Source organism: Hyaena hyaena, unplaced genomic scaffold (genome assembly GCF_003009895.1).
Source record: "Hyaena hyaena isolate Hyena2069 unplaced genomic scaffold, ASM300989v1 scaffold_10, whole genome shotgun sequence".
Lineage (NCBI taxonomy): Eukaryota > Metazoa > Chordata > Mammalia > Carnivora > Hyaenidae > Hyaena > Hyaena hyaena.
In genome coordinates this window covers 31354-51577 of record NW_024080642.1, presented here as the reverse complement: position 1 = coordinate 51577, position 20224 = coordinate 31354, and positions in this window count along the sequence as shown.

The window sequence follows — 20224 nt, the reverse complement described above, 5'->3', positions numbered from 1 at the left end:
GCATGACTTTGAAAGAGCCCTCCCACTTCCTTGAGCTGGAATTTCCTCGGCTATGACGCCTGCCTGCCCTACCACTGTGGGCTGTTGAATCAGATGGCGAGTGTACACACGAATGTTCCCTTAAGAGCCATGAGGGCTCAGGAAAGGGGGCCATGCTTCAACCACCCAACCTGGAAGTCTGTGCCTAGCTGGCCTGTTTGGTCGGCAGAGGGAACCCAAGGCCTCCCTAGAAACGCATTCTCTTTCAGAGAGAGGTCTAAGCCCCAATCTAGCTCATCAGGGGCCTGACTGCAGTCACCCCCACTTTTACACTTTCCTCCCCCCTTCACTGTGAGCATGAACTGAGGTCATCTATGTAAAGGAAGATGATAAATACCAAATATTTAGGGGCGCCTGGGTGGCTCAGTCAGTTGAGCATCTGACTCTTGATTTCAGCTCAGGTCATGATCCCAGGGTCTTGAGATCAAGCCCTGTGTCGGGCTCCATGCTGAGCATGGAGATGAAGATTCTTAAGAATTTAAGAAAACTTAAGAGAAATCTTAAGATTATATATATAACTAATTATATATATAACTAATATAACTATTAATATATAACTAATATATATTTTCTACTTATTATATACCAGACCTATGCTGGGCTTCTATTATCTGATTTAATTAAATGTTCATACCAATTCTCTCATACACATGAGATACAATACATGAGATATACACCCTAAGATATGTGATGTACATAGAAGAGATGATATGGATAGAGATACATTTTTCTCATCTTACAAGCAATGAGAGGATATGAACTCAGGTCTCACTGTCTCCAAGGATCTTGCTTTTCTCTTCATGATTTTCCACTCTTTACAGGCTACGGGGCATGGGGAGAGTTTCTCTGGCTGGGCAGTGGTAGTGTCATGGTAATGCTCAGTAAATGTCAGGTCTTTCCTTTTCCCTTCTAAAAAACGCCCAGGAGGAACCACACTCTTGAGAATCCCCAGGGCCCTGGAATGGACCAGGGTGGCCTGGTGCTGTTGAGCAGGCTATACAGAATCAGCCGTGGCTCTGGGCTGCTGGACAGAAGCCCAGGAGGCAGACACACACATGCATGGCCCCAGGCCAGGAGACCAAGGGTGCCAGCGAGCCTGGTGCCCACCTGGCTCGGGGAGCCTGGAAGGGCCTGGCACCAGCAAGGGGAAGTTGTTCTCGGGAGAGAGCCAAGGGAACCCACAGCCTCCCTGGACCTCAATACGCCTGTTGAGGCCACCTGCTGTGTGCCAAGTGCTGTTTCCTGCAAAGCACATTTACTTACATCTGAGGACAATGCTTTGACAGACTGGGTTTTCATCCCCATCTACAGATAAACCAGTAGTTCTCAACCAGGGACAATTTTGCCCCAAAGGGGGCCTGGGCAGACAAAGCATGGCGGGAGGGGAGGTACTACTGGTAATACTGCTAAATGCCGTACAGTGAGCAGGACAGCCCCTCCTCATAAAGAAGTATCCGGCCCAAAATGTCAATAGTCCCAAGGTCGAGAAATCCTGAGATAAAGAAACGGTTTCTCTGAGAAGCTTACCCAGGTTCACATAGCTGATGAGTGCAGAGATCAGCTTCCACGTACTGATTCTGAGTCTGAAACCAATGCTCTTTCTTTATACCTGTGATGGGGAGACTAGCACCAGCCAAGGCCGAGGAAACCAAAGAATAGACAAGCCTGCATTCCTTCCAGCAGACAGAATCAGGTGCATCCTGATGAAGTGAAATGTCCCCCTGAAGTCTGAAACGCCCCAACAGGAAACACCCCGAAGCTTCCTAAGATGATGTTGTAGTTGGTACCAAAGGTTTGGGGTTTGTAAATGATGATTTCTTTGCATTTGGAATTTTATAAGTGGTCGGTTCCCTTTGTGACTGCCCCACCCCCACCATCAGGCACAGCATCTGTCCATAAGTGCTCATGGTGAACCCCGCAAAGTCCAGACGGGGTCCAGTCCCCCTAGGGACTGCCCTCAGTCACCTCAACCAGGTCCCTAGGGGCGGGCTAGATGGTTCACGCCACCTAGCTCTTACTCCTGACAAACAGTGAGTGCGTAATAGGAAAGGTGAGAGTCGGGCAGACGAGTGTGAGGACAGCCGTGGTAGGCATGAGCCAGGAAGGCCAGCACCACTGGGACACAAACACTGTGACAGCTCCGAAGCAAGACTCTGCATTGAGTCCTGTGATGAGACATGATAAGGTTCCAGGTCAACAAATGGACCCACTTCTCAGAGCCAGTTGGCACCACATATTCCAGAAACGAAGTCTCTACTCACAGTGGTCCCAAGATTAGCCAGGGCTGACACCAGGGAGGAAGCCCTCGATGTGGTGGGCAGAAAGGCAGCCAATCCTTCCTAAGAATGGGCAGCTGAGCCCTGAGCTCCCATCCTTACTCTGGTCCCCTGTCCCCTCACCCCACAACTAGGCAGTAATTTCTGGGGCCCTTACAGTCCGTAAGGCCCATACCCCTCACTTGGGCAGAAAGAACAGCATCCCAGTCCTTGGAATCCTACTTTACTGGACAGCTACAGCCAGCCACAGGCATCACTCATAGTCTGGCAACCAGTGAGTAAAGCTTGAGACCCCCACAGGCCTGTCAGAGCTCCAAAGCCAAATGGGATGCTCTGCCTGAAATAAAGGCTCTTCCTGCTGGGGAAGTTGGAAAGCCCTTGATTAATAATCCCAAAAGCAGAACTTCTGGAAGCAGAAGTCACAGCTTCTCTGACTCCTAGCCAGGAAGGCCTCAGCTACAGCCTGGCCAGCCTAGGCTGAGAACCGCATTTGTCATCCATGGCCAAGTGGTGACAAACAGCCCTGCCCATTGGTGGCTGGCATCCTGAGAACATGAACATGGCAGGTACACAGGTTGAGCTACAGACAGAAAGGACTACAGGACCAGCGCAAGCCTGAGCACGTGGTGGGAGAAGACCACGCAGCAAACCTAGCACTGCGATTTGCTACCAACACCCCAGGTTGCTGGTTCTCTGACTGGTAGTATTCAACCTTGGCTGAGCATTTGAATGAACCCAATGAGCTTTGAAAAATCCCAATGCCTGGACTTGAACCCAGACGTCTCTGGAGTGGACTCAGACATCAGGATTGCTTAAAGCTCCCCAAGTACTTCCAAAGGACAGCCAAGGTTGAGGATCACAGCCCTTCATCTCCCCTTTCGGCCTTGATTATGTTGATTCTGTTTTCCTATACCCAAGTACTGTTTACATCTAGAGCTAGTAATTCACACCAAGGACCTGAGCTCCACAAAGAAAGGATCAAAAGGTAAGAGGCCAATAAAGGCAAGACTCTATGTTTTCTTTAAATAACAAAACAATCGAACAGTAATCATATTTTTGCAACATCTTTCTTATGTAAACCATGCTCAACCAGGGTGCAGCCACGCACAGTTCATTAAAAAACAGAAAATGTGATCACATCACTCAGAACACTCAATAGCTCCCCATGACTTACAACACTCAGGCTGGGGTCCCTCCCGGCGAGACTCTGGTCTACACTTGAAGCACTGCCCTCCTGCGCCTGCCTCTATCCAAGCACACACCTTGCACATCCCAGCCCCACCTGTCCAGAAACTGCAAAGACACTGCTCCTGGCCCTGCAATGCCCTTACCTGTCCCTTCCCTTTATCAAAATTCTAGTCCTGAAGGCCGAGCTAAAATGCCACCTTCTTCACGAAGTTATTCCAGTCCCCCCAGTTGGAACGAATCCCTCCCTCCTCTGCCATGCACCACCCCCGCCATGCACAGTATAGATAATTCTCTCATGACAGTTCTAATTAAAAGCATATATTTATGTATCTGCAGCCCTCTAAAAATAAGACATCTGCCTGAGGGCAGGGAATGTGCCTTATCCATCCTGGCACAAAGTAGGCCCTCAGGGAATGCAGAATGAATGAATGAATGAATGAATGAATGAATGAATGAATGAACGAACGAACAAACGAACGAACAGAAGGTTGAATAAACTACACATTGTGGATATGTGCTTGGTTCTCCACGACTGAGACCTTAGTCACCATGTGCTATTCAGTTGTGAGATGCTTTCCCAGCAAACAGACGGAAATATTTTCCCAGCAAGGTAGCCTTGAATCCATCAAGTGAAATTATCATTACCCATGTTCCGTGTTAATCCTCTGGGCTCATTAGCATGCCAGATAATTAGCGCCCCTGTGCAGGCAAGGCAGAGAGCAGGGTGTGGGAAGGAAACGCTGTCTCTGCTTGTGGACTATCAGGCAGGAGGTGCAGGGTAAGGGACAGAGCCACAATGCCAAGGGCTCCCGGGGAAAGTCGTGCTCCTGTCTGCTGGGTGTCTCTCCCTTCTGTAAGCAGGTCCCCGCCCTACCCCGTTTGCACCCAGAAGTGCCCCCTGCAGGCATACAGCCAGATAGCTCAAGTTATCCAGTTCTGCAGGGAAATACAGGCTGAGGACAGGTGAATGTGACACTGCCGCGCTTACCCCGTGACCTGTGCCCCTCCCAGCAGAAGCTCTTCCTCACACACTGCCTTAAAAAGGCAGAATGGGGAGAATGAATGAGACCAGGACCTCGGAGGCCTTGATGATTTCCTAAATCTCTTGTGCCTCAGCCATATACACAAAATGGGAGGAGCAAAGGACCTCCCCTATCACATCACTGGAAGATGCTTTCAACACTGCCTGGCCCGGAACAAATGCGCAGTAGATGAGCTGCTCGCTTCGTTTACCCGGACAGTTCAATGGAATGGAATCTCCATGTGAGACTTCCCTTTCTGCCCCACCTCTTCTGCTCCCACTGAGGTGGGGGCGGGGGGCACTGCTGCATGAACCCCCTGGAGACAGGTGCCAGGCAGCACAAGTATCAGGCCATCTCGCTCGGGAGGCTCCAGGGAAGTGATGAGATACAAACAGAAGGGCCAAATAATTCAAATCCCTACAGTTGACACTTCATGACCTGCCTTGCCCTGTGGTCACTGTCGTCATAGCCTGCTCCTCCATCCCCAGTACCTGTCACCTCTGCCCCAGGCCTGCCTGGGCTCTGGACCAGTGAGAACCATATCGAGAAGATGAACAGCCCTATCTTGGGATACCATGGCATCTGGAAGGAGTCTGTGGTTGCCTTGACTACTGCTGAGTAGAGTCCTACTGTCCTTCCGGCTCCCCTCCCACTCACAGACATTCTCTGGTGAACACCTTATTATCTCTGGTCCATCTGGGAACTCAGCATCCAGTATGGCTATTAAAGGGTAACAGTCCTTGCCTTCACAGGAAGAACTGTAGCCAATCCCCAGTTGACTAGGGGATGCTCTTCTTTACAAAGGAACATCAGCCAATATAGGTAGAGAGAACAGTAGAATTGGGGACTCACTATTTCACAACCTCTAACGAAACTGTTAATTCTGGTTCAAATACCATGGTAAACAGAATGTTTGCAGGGTACCACAGTATCTATCATCCCACAGATGATGGGGATAATCTGATCATGGGAAATGATGCCACAGGGAGACCCAGAGGTTGCCTCCATAACCACATGATCAAAACTAGCATCTCTAAGACTGGGACAACCACAGACAATGCTCATCCTCCTATGAGGCAAGAGGGAGTACCCAGCTTCATCTGCAGAGTCCTCTTGCCGAAATCGTTACCCTAAATCTCATCAAGTCCTTAAACCTAATTTCCCATTTATAAGAAATGCAGGGCAGGGCAGAGCAGGTTGAGTGAAACCACAGGAAAGAATCCGATTGTCTAAAACAATCAGTCTGTTTTCTTCCAAAAGTCAATACTAAAAGAAGTGTGAATAACAGCATTATTCAGAATCACCCAAAATGGAAATGACTCAAACATCCATCCACTGATGGAGATAAATAAAATGAGGCATATTCATACAATGGACCATCTTTTGGTAATAAAAAGGAACAAAGTATAATGCACGCTACAACACGGATGGACCTTGAACACAAAAGGTCTATCACTAAAGCCCACATACTGTAGTGTATGATTGCGTTTGTAGGAACTGTCCAGGGTAGGCAAATCTGCAGAGACACATAGCAGACTAGTAATTACCTGAGGCTAAAGTAGAGGAGTTTGGGAGAAAGGGGAGAGCAAGTGGCAACTGCTAATGGGCACAGCACTTTTTTTTTTTTTTTTGGATTAATGAACATGCTCTACAATTCACAATACTATGAATGCACTAAATCCACTGAATTTAACACTTTCTTTGGATAAACTGTAGGATATAAGAATTGTAACGCAATAAAGCTATTTTTAAAAACCTTCTGTGTGTGTTATGTTGGGGGAGAGCTTTTTGATTAAGGAGACAGAATAACAAATGCAGCCCATGAATCTTGATTGCATCTCAAATGGAGCCTGACTGTTTCAAGTTAAAAACCTGTAAAAAATGTTTGGGGGACAACTGAGGAAATCTGAAGACGAATGGGAGGCAGCCTGTTTACAGCCAAAGCACATGCAAGGAGGGCATGAAAGTCTGGTAGTAAAGGACAGGGTCAATGGGAGCAGACATCCAGAGCAGCAGCCCAGGGGAGAAGGAGATGGTCTCCATTCAAGAGAATGGGAGCAAAAAAGGAGATAAGATGATGGGAGGCTGGTTTCCTACTGCTGGAGAAAGGAGGGGCTGATATGGAAAAAGGAAAATTCTAGAATGAACCCTGTGGTATTAGACAGGAATTGAAAGTACTGGTGTGAGGGGTGCCTGACTAGCTCAGTCAGTGGAGCCTGTGACTCTTGATCTCAGGGTCGTGAGTTGGAGCCCCACTTTGGTTGTGGGAAGTATTGGTGTGAGGTCAAGGTTTTCACTGTAGATGTAAATGTATGTGTAAATATCCTAGTTCTTTCCACTGAGCCAGGGAGTGGTGGCACCCCAGTTGTGATGATCATACCCAGAACCCAGATCTTAGCTCTAAACAGCATTTCCCACTAAAAGGACCCAGTTTTCACTGGAGGAACAACTAACTAAAGGACTGAATAAGGAAAAGAAAGAGAAGGGCCAGAAACTGTAAAAGTGCTCAAAAGTTGCCAGGAAATGTCAAAAGAACCCAAAAAGGTTCCCAAGGACAGGAAAATTGTAGTTTTGAACCAAATAATGATACAGAGTATAACACATTGAATAAAACAGAGATCTGAGCCTACCCTGATACAACTATATAAATTAATAAAAAGGGAGAAGAGTTTTAGCAAGTCAACCAACAAATGTGGATGAAATGATGGAATTAGAAAATCGCCATTTGGCAAGCATTGTGGCAATAACTCCGGCAAGAAAAACCAATGATGATAAAACCAGCAGGTGAGAAAGAGTTGAAAAGTAGGGTTTTACACGGTCTCTAAGTGTCTCCCTGAAGGACACCGTGTTCATCAAGTGACAAAAGTCCCCTGGGACACATGGGGATAATTTGGGACCTCTGGGTAGGAGGCAGTGGGAAGAAGCCTGAAACAGTTCTGTGAAATTCAACCAAAAATTCACTGCCTGGGTCTAATCAAGAGGAAAACCCAAACTAAAAATCAAGATGGCTGCTCTTGAATTATAAGAAATGTCAAGGTCATGAAAGTCAGGGAGAAGCTAAGAAATGGTTGCAAAGAAAGGAGGATTGGGGGATCTGACAACAGAGTGACCCTGCCTGAGGTCCCCTGGCCAGAGATGACATCAATGGGACATGGGGGGACAGACACACAGGAGGTCTCTGGACTAGTCTTGCAACATTTATATGTTTAAAACAGTTTCAAAAATAAAAAAGAATTATACATGTCATCTTTTTTTGAAAGATTTTTGGAGCCTACCCGTGGTTGCCTCTGGACCTTGTGCAAACTTTGCCTGTTTAGTGTCAAGTAATCTGCTTACTGCTCAGCCTCCCCAGTAGACCGTGAGCATCTCAAATTCCTGGATGGGCCTTACTCATTTCTGTTTCTCTACATGTTAGCCCAGAATGTAAGAAGCACTCAGTAGATGTCTGCCGAATCAATGTTCTGGGCAACTCATAACCCCTGAGACCGGCTGGCATATCCCCGGACATGCTGACTGTTGGTAAATTCCTCCAGATACTAAGCTCGAATACGCCTCTCTGCAGACCAGAGAGCATCTGTCTGCCCTGCAGCAATGAGCTGTGTGTCCTGGACAGCGTCCTGCTTCTGAGGGGCACGTTGCCTGAGATCACAGGCTCCAAGGAGCAGTGTTCTTGCCTCATTGCTTTAGAGAAAACAATGGCTCCTGTTTGTTTAATCCCAGCCCATTGTGGCAGCCTTGACTGCACAGAGCTCACTCGTGATTCATGTGAATGTCACTTGAGCTCCCAGAGGTTTGCAGCCATAATTCAACATTTGTTAATAGCCACTTAAAATGTCCCTGAAATAGCTACAGGCCCAGGGGATGGAAGGTGTTCTGCTAAGAAATCATTCCAGGAAGGTAGAGGCAGCCTTGGCCCAAACTTTAGAAGACACTATTACTTTCAATTCATGGAGATACTTCTCTCTCATCACACCACCTTCTCGCACTTCACGAAGAGAGCGGCAAACACCAGGGAGAAGGGAGGAACCTGGGATTCCCTACATCACAGAGCCCTGTTGCAGCCATTTCTGCTCTGGAGAGATGTCCCTGGACTGCTATATCGGCGGGGGGGGGGGGGGGGGGGGGGGGGGGGGAGAACACAGTCCAGAGAATTGCACTGGAAAGCCTCAGTTTAAAGAACAGAATGGAAGAAACAGAAGACCAGAGTCCTGGGGAGCAGTCAAAAGGTTTCCAGGTAGGTGGAAATGGCAAGAGGAAGACGGGTGAGAAGAAACACATAGGTTGAGGTCTACTGTGCCATTCTTCGCAAATGATTGAAGTCTCCCAAAACCAAACTGAATATTTGCCCAGCTGGTGTATGATTGTAGGATCTGTATCCAGACAGTCTCGCTCCAGAGCCCAGCTCTGCCACCTGCAAATGTGTCCATCAGAGCACACCCAGCCTGGACCTTCATCTTCAGGTCACTGGTCCAGAGGCAGAAGCAGCAGCCCCCAGACCAAGCTCTAGCCACCTGATTCCTTAAATACATCTGTGTCTCCTGAAGCCATCATTTCTGCCACCCAGAGCCGGATTTCAAGTGGGGAGGTGGAGGCAGAAAGAGCAGGCAGTGCAGAGTCACATCACATTGGAAAACTGCCACTCGCTTCCTAGGGTCAGACCCCCATGCACCCCATTCAGCAACTAGTACAGATTGCAAGTGTCACCTGGGCAAGAAGGGACTTTCCCAGCTTCTCGACTTTCTTGAAGAGGGTGCCATGGGATCGCTTGGTGCCTCTACCTGTGCGTGCCAAACTAAGTGCCAGGGGCCTTCCTGGTCTGCTTAAGCTCTGGCAGCGACCAGGCTCCTGGCTCCCAGGGGAGGATGCAGGTAAGCTGAGGCACCTTGGGCCTAAACCAAGCCCTTCTGAGCTAAAGAACTGCTGATGAATGGCCTGACTTCACTTGGCTCAGCCCTGTGCAAATGAGCTTTCTGTCTTACAGGAAACACCCCCAAGGAAATCAAAAGGCATAACTCTAGTCCCCAGTGGTGCCACTTCTTGCTGAGTGACCCTGTGCCAGTCACCAAACCTCTCTGAGCCTGATTAATGTTCAATGGTGAAACAGACACACTGTTACCTTTTTTCCAGTTTCAGCATTATTGTGATAATGGATCACAATATTGGATCCATTGGATTGGATAATGGATAAAGGATCAAATAGCATCTTCTAAAGAAAGCATCAAGGATCTAGAACCAGATTACCTGGTTCAAATCCCAAGTCTACCAATTCTTAGCTAAGTGACATCAGTCTTGTCATTTAACATTTCTGAGCCCCCATTTTTTTCGTACAAAAAAAAAGGGGGCTACAAATATCATATAATTCACAGAGCACTGGTGAAGTACTTAAGTGAGAACAGCACCTGGATATGTGATGTGCTCAGAAAATGTTAGCAACGAACAGGTTTTGTAAATGACACAGGGGTGACCCAATGAGAGGAATTCTATTTTTGACATTGTCTCCAGTAGGTGACACCCAACAGTAATGGCAGGCACTGGGTGCCTGGCTTGACTGCCATGTCATTCTCCATACTCTTGACATTTGCTGATGTCAGTATGGATTTCCCAAAAACTCTTTTTGCTCTTGGATTCTCCCATCACTAGGTTTTATCACCAGCTCATCTTAGTGATAATAAAGATAACAACAGCAACAAAATAGTTGGGTGCCATACATCTGGCCCAGAGCTAAAAGTTTCCTTTCTAGCACTTCATTCAATGACTGCAACAATCCTATAAGGCGAGTTCCTGGGTTATTGTTACTTAAAAGATGGGGAAACTGAAGCCTGAAGAGGATGAATACTTTGCCCAAGGTCGTTACTAAGCCCTGTGTTTGACTTCCTGAACCCTTCACATCTGACACCAAATGAGTGGGTTTCCCGTGATGCCAAGTAATTCTGATACCAACTCCCCATAGTTTGTGCAGACCCCACAGGTTAAGGGCTCGGTCCCACGAGACTGCCCTGCCCCACCACGTCAGGGGCCAATTATGAGTCCAGGCCACCCACACTTCTGACCAATTAGCTATACATCAGAGATTCCCACAACCCCCTCCTCGAGTTCAAAAATTTGTTAGAGTGACTCACAGAACTCAGGAAAAATTTATTTACTGGTACTTCTTTATAGGATACAATTCAGGCTGTATCCAAGATATGGGGGAGGGGCACAGAGCTTCCATGCACCTCCCCACCCCTGAGGCACGCCACCCTCCCAGCACCTCCCAGAAGCACTCAGAATCCCTTCATTTGGAGATTTCTGTGAAGGTTCCATGACACAGGCACGCTAGATTAAATCACTGGTCACTGGTGATTGACTCAATCTTCAGCCCTCTCTCTTCTTGCTCACATGATTGGTTCCTCTGGCAACCAGCCTGGATCCTGAAAGCTATCTGGGGGGCCCCCCAACAGTCACTTCATTAGCATAAAATCAGGTATGGTTGAAAGGCCCTTCTTATGCATAACAAGATGCTCCTCTCACCCAACCCCTCAGGAAATTCCAAGGGCTTTTAAAACTCTTGTACTAGGAACCCAGAATGAAGACCAAATACATGTTTCTTATTAATCAAAAAATCACAGTCACATAAGACTGGTGTATACACCTATCTGACACAAAATTCCATGATTATACCACAAAGCTAAAATATCTCATTATGTCATCATCTCAGGTGCCAAAGCCCTTCATCTTTCCAACATTTGCCACAGTTTCCTCGTACTCTTGGGTAGGGCATCCTCTGGGTTCTGCCCGGGATCAGCCTCCTTCCCAGCCCCTGTAGCTGGGTCTACCTCTATCCCCACCCACCTCAGAGTCACCTCTACTCCATAAACCTCCCAGTCTCCTCAGACTCCACAAGGAACCAGGCCAGACCAAACCACCCCCAAGATCTGCTCTCTAGGATTGGATCTAGAGTCCAGAACTTAGGACAAATTCCTCTGGGAACTGCTTCTCAAGGAAGGCATGCATACTCACTTTGGGAGGCCAGCTCTTTAAACAGTCATCCCCAAGCTCTGACTACCAGCACCCACACACTTCCCATCTGGATGAACTGCATATCCGTTCTCTCCTCTGCAAGGACTGTCCCCCAGCACCCTCTTATTCCCAGCTTCTGAAACACTTAGCGTCAGCACTAAACAATATTGGGAAATGGGGTGGTTCTGCAGGCTGCATGAGCTGGCCTGCATCTATTATCAGTTCTTTCCAGTGCCAAATGCCAATGGTCCTCACCTCTGACTTCAAATATCTGTTCAGGAAGGAAATAAATCAAAGATGCTCAGCATTGCAAGTAACTTTAGAGGCCAGTAAATCCAACTCTTCACCTGACATTGATCTACCTCCACAGCACTGCCAATAAGCAATTGTGTGGCCTCAGCTGGGGCAGCTGACCGGGCACGGGTACTCTAACCTCCCTGGACAGCTCCTTCCAATCAGCCAGTAGCCACCTTTAGAACTTCTGTCCCCCACCCCCACTGCTGTTAGCTCTGCCTCCTGGCCTTGCACAGAGAAAGCTTTATTCCTCTTCCCTAGGACTGCCTTCCAAGGGTTTGAAGAAAGCAATTGCCCTGCCTTGGATCACCCTTCTTCAGGCTAACTGGTCTCAGTTCTTTCCTTCGTTCCTCATCACTCATAGGTTCTGTGACCTATGAGGAGCATCACCCTTGGTCAGCCCAACATCACTCACCACCTCCTGCTTTAGGCATGGGCCTGAGCCACTGCTACCATGGAAGGCTCCCTGCTGTGGCTCAAAGCCACACTGATGCACATCCAGGGAGAAATGGCAGCGATGGCTAGTTGGGGGAGGGGGCAGTGGGAAAGGGAAGTTTTCAGAGAGAGCAGGACTGGGAAAAGATGAGAATTCACGTGTTGGCGAAGGTGTGAGCTAGAATGTGAGCAGCTTGGGGTATGCAGCAGGTGAGAGACTAGGGATAGCTCAGCTCTTAAGATATGGGAGGTTTGGGAAGGGCTTTCCTTGGACCAGAAGGTCCAAAGAAGGACAAACCAGCTGAGCCCAGTGGTGTGAATCCTAATCAGAGAGATGCTCATCTGAATTATTATTACTGTGTGTATATGTGTGTGTTTGTGTGTGTGTGAGTGTATGTACACACACACATACACACACACACACACACACACATATCCTAGAAATTGTTACAGGCCCCAGTTGAGGACACGGATCGAGAAAGTTCAAGTCTTAAAAGACTTTTGAAACAGATATTTCCTTGTTTCCGAGCCAGATAGGTCCATATGCCTGGTGGTTCTCCATGTTACCAAACAGATGGAGAAGCTAAAGTTCACCAACACATAGGTTGTAGTCCTTAGCAGGAACTGAGATGGGGTTTCTCCTCCAGGTGATTTACTGAGGGAATGACTCCAGGAAGAGCCTGGAAAGGAGGGAGACGTGCAAGATACGGGCAAGGGAGGAAAGGTAAGCAAAGATGTTGAAACCACAGGAAAATTCCAGCTCAGTCTGATCCCATGAGAAGCTCTGGAATGTCAACTGCACCATCATTTGTTCCATCTTGAGGCAAGATGGCTGGCTATTTGTACTCCTGGGTCAGTTAGTCGCTGGCCATTGGCTGCCCCCAGGCAGCGGGGAGGTGAATAACTACCCAGAGATTTCCAGGAGTGACAGGGCCATTGGTGCAGATATGAGTAGCCAGGAGCTGTACTGTTCACAGCAGCAAAGGGGATCTAGGCAGCATCTTCCAAGGATGCCATTGCTAATTCATACATGCACCCCCACTCACAAGCACAGGACTAGAGTGATGGAAACTTTCAGTCAGACACATAATGGCTCACGAGGATTTTGAGAGTAGGGTTCTGTGCCTCCCTTTACCCCACTACAGCCACTCAGTGTTTCTGCTTCCACTGTACAGATCTATCTAAATAAAACAAATGGATAACTATATCTGTTTAAAAAAGAGCATCAGCTTCCTCCACCAAATATAAAACTTGTAGCTTCAGGTAACAACTGTGGGATCAGAAAAATAAATGCTGGCTATGGTCTATTGCATTAGAGTTCTACAGGTGGGCAAGTCCTTTGGAATCACCCAGTTCAACCCCCTGATTTTACAGATGAGGAAACTGAGGCCCACAGAGGCGAATTACCTTGCCCAAGGCTGTACGACTTAATCAACAGGAGTCAATAACTCCAAATATATTCCTCCTATGCTTTGTGCTTTATTTCTTGAGTATATTTCCATGATCACTAAGGTAATCAATGCATAATGTACCTGAGTCATGAGAAAATAAGTCCTGGGAGACAGAAAGATGCATTTGCACCCAGAGGAGACTTTTTGGAACGTTGTTCCCAAATAAAGCCCAACGTGATAAACAGGCTTCTATCACAGGTTTCATATTTCTCAAATAATGAACGTGCATTTCTGGAAGCATCTGCTATCCGGTAACCACTAAGGCCGGTCGGCATGGACTAGTTTTAAGTCCACAGCATGGGAGAAAATGTGATACATGGAATTTCACACCTGCAGGGGTGATGATGTAGGCCATTCATTTCAGAGAAAAGATTGTGAGTCCAGTGACCCCAAAGTCCAGCTTGCTATTTCAAGCCAGTTCCATCAAACATAAACACGCAGACAAAAAGAGAAAACACCCAGTATCCTCTTAGGTAGCACTAGACCTGGGTGGTATATTTTTGGTCTGATGGAGAGCACAGGGGTCTTGGCACTTTGAAATATGAACTGCTCTACGGAGCAATAGCTCTGACAGCAAACTTGATGCTAAAAGCTGCCAATTCAGTTTTTGGGGGATTTTTTTCCAATAGGATCCCGTTTCAGCTCTTCCTATATACATCAGCGGCAAACTAGGATTCACTTTACAGAAAACTGTCTACAAGTCATCTCTTCATTAAGGAAAGAACTTTCTGTAGAGAGGAAAAGGGAAGCACTGTAGAGAGGGGGAAGGGGACCAATTGCCAATTCAATAAGCTCTCTGGTAGCCTTCCTTCATCAGCCCTTCTGGAGGTCTAAGAGCTCCCGGATACATAGACTTGCCCCACAAACAGCTAGGCACTCTCTCCGTGGCTTGTGCAGTAGCACCAGCTTTTCTCTGCAAGTAGATGGTGTGGGTCATTATAACAGTCAGCTCCCTGTCACTGCCCTTACCGTCCAACACATCAGAGAGAATTTGGTGCACCCCTGAAAGCTTTATTTGCAGGGAGCCACAACCTAAAGTAATGTATTGGAACTGGCACCAGGGAAAACCACTCACTTAGCGTGGCAGGGGTCGCCTCTCTAAGGACGTGGCAAATGCTCACGAAACTTCCAGGCATCTTAAGGAATAAAAGTGCAATCTGGACATAGCACCCAGAGACTTTACAGGTGATGGGGAGTTAGGATCCACCCAGCAGACTAAGGCAGGGAGGAGGATTCTCTACAAAAAGAACCTCATGGTCTCTGTGGCCCATGATCCATGATCCTCATGGCTCCTCACAGTCATAAAGTTGGGCCCCATCTAGGAATGGGGTCAGGCCTCAGTCGGGAGATGTAATTTGGTGTCAGTGAACACATCTGCGGTTCATCCTAACAAACATACAACAACTAGTGGAGCCAAGATGGCTTCAGGTTAATGCACAGCTAGACTGTCAATAAAGTACCCGTGGTATTCAACTGTGAACCTAAAATCCAAGAAGGCTGAATTAAGAGGGGTGGTTTCCACTCACTCCCACAAATTACCCCTGGTACTTCCGGCAGATAAGACAAAACATATCCCATAAGAGGGCTGTTGATCAGACACCCGTCTGGATTTTTTTAATGTTTATTTATTTTTGAGGGCAGGTAGAAGGGGCAGAGAGAAGGAGACACAGGATCCAAAGCAGGCTCCAGGCCCCTATGCGGGACTCGAACTCACCAACTGTGAGATCATGATGTGAGCCGAAGTTGGACGCTTAACCAACTGAGCCATCCAGAGCCCCAAGATGCCTTTGGATTTTCCTTTCACTCTGAATGGGCCTTTACGGGCATCTTTAACACCCTGGACACTACCCTGGGGACCCTAGAAGAAGAAAGCAAGCCGAGACTGATCAGGTGTATGATGCACGTCAGACAAGGCACCACACTTACAGAAGGTGTGATCTTAGGCACGAGGGTACACAAACACGTGCACATTATATGGCTGGATGGAGCTATTCCCAAATGCTAAAATAATACATGTAATTATGTCCAGGACACTACTGTAGGCAATTTTTTTCTTCCTTCCTTATTCTTTCCCCACACCGCCCAAGCTTTCTCCAATGAGCATGGACTATTTCTGTCATCAGAAAATGTAGTATAATAATAACAACGACAATAATAAGACATGTTATCCTGATGCAGGTGGGCTCCTAGATACCTACACCGAAAAGGGAAGCTGAGAAACGGCCGTATCAGTTATAGTGTCACCTTACCTTCCAATAACTTCAAGCCCACTTAAACCACTCTGAAGACACACTTTGAGAGCTTACCACGTGCCAAGCAGTTCTAAGTCTTGAGAATATAAGGTCAGTAAAGACATCATGTCTTACAGGGAAGAGAGACAGAAATAGGCAATGTATAAAAATTATCAGTGGTTAAGGAATTCAGGTATTAAATTAAATCATCTCTGAGGTCTCTCCTAGCGTAAACACTTTATGCGTGTAATGCTAGGAATGGCACAGCAAGTGCTCTCACAGAAGAATGAGCCAAGATGCTCTTTCAAAGACAGAGGAGGAAGAGATTCATTTAGATTACGGTCATGGGGAGAGGGACTGGCAATGATTTCCTGGAGAAGGCTACAGAGATATTAGAGCTGGATTTTAAAGGATGAGCAGGATTTAAATGAATAGACATGGAGAGAGAGGTGGGGAAGCAAAAAGTAAGTAAGGCCCACAAGCAAAGGATTCTGGGTCCACTTGGGAAACAGAAGGCAACTGTTTAATCAGCAGTTGTCCACATGATGTATGCAGAGAATGCATTTGAGAAGACAAGATGCCTGCTCTCAACTAGCTCTCCGTCTAGAAGGGGATGGGAAACGAGATGTAAGCTCTCAAATGGCAAGGATCCGGTGTGCCTTTATAATGCTGCATAGCAGGTGTCCTCTCTGATGGATAAAGGAATGGCTGCAGTAACATGCGATAACATGCCACACTGTGATAAAAGCTCTACGCCTCCTATGGAGGTTGCTTCCCGCCATCTCAGGGCTTGGTGGGCACGAGCTTCCTGTGGCGAGGTTAGGAGCCATGAGCTGGATCGTGGAAGCCGAGATGGTGGCAAGGAGAGGATGTCAAGGCAGCAGAACTGATATGGACCAAAGTGTTGAAAAAAGTGAGGGTTTAACTCCTGTGAAAATTACAAATCCCACCATCACAGCAGCCGCCTGTGCTCCAAGCCTGGTGGTGAGTCACAGGAAGGAGGAGTGGGAAGAACACTGGCCTGGAGTCAAGAGAGCCAACGTCTAACACAGGCTCAGTCATACTCCTGTGGCACACGAAGCAAAGCAAGGGGTCTGCTCTGTACGCACCAGGCTTGGGCCACGCACTGGCTCCTGGTGCACTTTACCTCCCTGGATCAGCGCAACTCTGAGTGGCAGATAGTACTGTTTCTCTTTTAAAGATGGGGAGGGGCGCCTGAGTGGCTTAGTAGGGTTAGGCGTCCAAGTTTTTATGTTGGCTCAGGTCATGATCTCACAGTCTGTGGGATCGAGTTCTGCATCATGATCTATGCTGACGGTGTGGACAGAGGCTGCTTGGGATTCTCTACTCTCTCTCTCCCTCTCTCTCTCTAACCTACTCATGCACTCTATAAATAAATAAATAAATAAATAAATAAAAATAAGCGGAAAGTGAGGTTAAGGAACTTGCCTACGATTACACAGCGAACGGGGGTACAGTTGGAACTCCCACTCAGATCTCTCCCCAAAGCCCACATTCTTCACGCATCTGCTCCTTGTGTGATAAGAAATATAGAGAGGTCGGCTATGGATCCACCAGCCTTGGGCAGGAATTCCAAGTATGCACACTTCCTAAACCCTCACCTCTACATCTCTGTGATACTATGTGATGTGGAAGAACAAGATCCACACACTGTGGAGAGACCTTTCTTTCAGTAAGAAAAGGCCAGTGAGAGAAATCTCACATTTAAAGCTCAAACACACACAACTGAGGAAATCAAGTCAAAAGTGCCAACTTTTGCAGGTCGTTTGCATTCCTGAACTTGAAGGCAGGATGAACCCCAACGTGAGAAGCAGAGAAACAACGTGAAATAGTCACATGCTAGTCTCAAACAATGGAGTTGCCACCTGTCGGTAACAGTCAGCTATTGAGCCCTGCTTTGACCTCTGCTCGAAGCAGTCCCATCTCCGCAAGCCTAGGCTTTAACCCCGGGCTTCAAACAGAGAGAGCAGAGCGGCAGCCACCTCCACCCCCCTGGTTTCTGCTCACAGCATTACTCATCCGCTGACTCCTCCGGTGGGCTGCAAACAGGGCAGGTGGGCTGGACAATCACCTCCTGCTAACACAGAGAGCGGCCCCACCTTCCATCTGCACGGTGTACAAAGGACATTCATGTGCACTGCCTCACATGCCTCATCCTCCCAACAGCCCTGTGAGTTACAAAGTCACGTAGTACTACCAGATGTTACCCAAGCAAGTTGAGGCCTAGAGAGGACATAAAATATGACCCAGGAAATAAACTAGAAAGTGATGGAGCTGCAAGTCAAACCTACTCAAGCCAAGAAGTTGTTGTTAACCTTCACCTTAGACCACCCACCATCATGGCCAGAGACACCCCATCCTGACCTCCATCCTTCCACTTGAGGTCAGTGCGGCAAACTCCTCCCCCCTCAAACCTCAAGCAGGCACTATAGAGCCAAGCCCTGTTCGGCTTTCCCAGGAAGGACAAATAGATGCCTATATGCATTCAGATTGTCCCAGAAGAGGGCTGAGTGTACCTGCATGAGCATGGAGCACACCTGTTTACATGGCAGTCAGAATTCCACACCTGGCTTCTTGGGACTTTTAACCTCCACAAACAGCCTTTTCCTCTGCTAGAATCATGGCTTACTCACTAATTAAAGGGTATTATGCACTTCATTGCACACCAGCTAAGAACTTGGAATAAGAGCTTATGCAAAAACATTAGCCCTGGAGATACCACTAGGTATGTTTAATAGAAAAAGAAAAATGGAAAAAGCAATCCACCTGGGACATCCCCTCCCCCATACTTAACTTCTCTAATAAGTCAGCCACCAGATGTAAAGAAAGAAGCCACTCATCATAGGAAAAACCCAGGCAAGGTCTAATAAATAAGCCAAATGGAGAGGGATGACCAGCAGAGAAAATGAATGGGCAAGAGAGCCAGGGAACTGACTTCTGCCACCATCACCTACAAGGTTCTCTGCCCTGTTCTGGTGTGAGAGCCCCAGATTCAGCATGCTATACCCCAGGCCAAGAAGGTCAGGGATATGAAGGGGGAGCGGGAAGGATTACCCCTCACTGCAAGGTCTTGAAACAAACCTGGTGCCATATGCCCTTTCACAGAGGTTCAGCATGGCTCCCCACTGCAATCAAAGTGTGAGAAAGGTCAGCCACCACCTGAGGCCTCCTCCAGGTTTCCTGGAGTAGGTGCCCTTTGTGACACTTCCAGAGCAGCTGGGCGATCCATCCCTGAGACTCATCGCCTTCTCAGTGCTGGGGGAGGTCAGACATTGAGGGTCAATCCAAGGAGGGACACTCAGCCAGATCAGCCCTGGACTTGCTGAGGATGGCAGATACTGACATGCCACTTACTATGTCAACCATATCCACAAGCAACTTTACTATTCGATAGACACCCTGGAGAGGTCAAAGGCTCAGGTAAGGCTTTAAGGTCTGATCTTTGGCCTCTTGGAACCCCCGTAACTCAAATTACGGGCTAAATGCCACACAGCAGCTGTGGGTCAAAGAACCTTTCCTTGGAAATGGAACTTGATCATGAATCGGGAGGAAACCACTAGTTGGACACACAGTTATGAGGATGCTTGAGGTCTTAGTCCAGGGTCTGTTACTGCAGTCCCTGTGCGGGTTCTGTGTGTGTTCAGGCAGACACAGGAACAGCTGAGTGCATTTCTGAGCTGCAAGGTGCAGTGGTGAAGCTGAGCGTTGCCACGGCACTAGAAAACATGGGGTGGGAGGCAGGGCTGGTTTAAGCCTCCCAGAATGAGGCATTTTCCCCTCCTCTCTCAAGCCACCTAAGATCATTTGTGCATAGCAAGGATTAGAGTCCTGTTTGCTCCATTCAGAAGGGCTTCCAATACTGCTGGTCCCTTCCCCCAGTTCAGACCCCTTTCCTTTTTAGGAAAGGGTTTTGCTGTACTCTTCCCTGCAATGTTTAAAATGGATGGTAAAAACAGCTCCCCCAGGACACAGGGCTCTATGGGATGCAAGTGGCGATGCCCGCACCCCCACCCCCCAGCACTGTGGGCTTTTTCCAGAATCACAGACAGCCAACTGCAAGCACAGAGGCTGCAGACAGAGACTGGTTACGGTATTAACTAGTTATGGCTGAAACTCAGAACAAGAGGCCAGTAGGCAGGGGACCTGAGAGCAGGTGGGGAATGGATGCACTACCGGCAAGTTAGGGCACGTGTTAATTAGGCAGAGGGCTCCAGACAAGCGCTGGTGACCAAGTCCATCCAGTTCCTTTGCAACTGCTGCACCTGCCA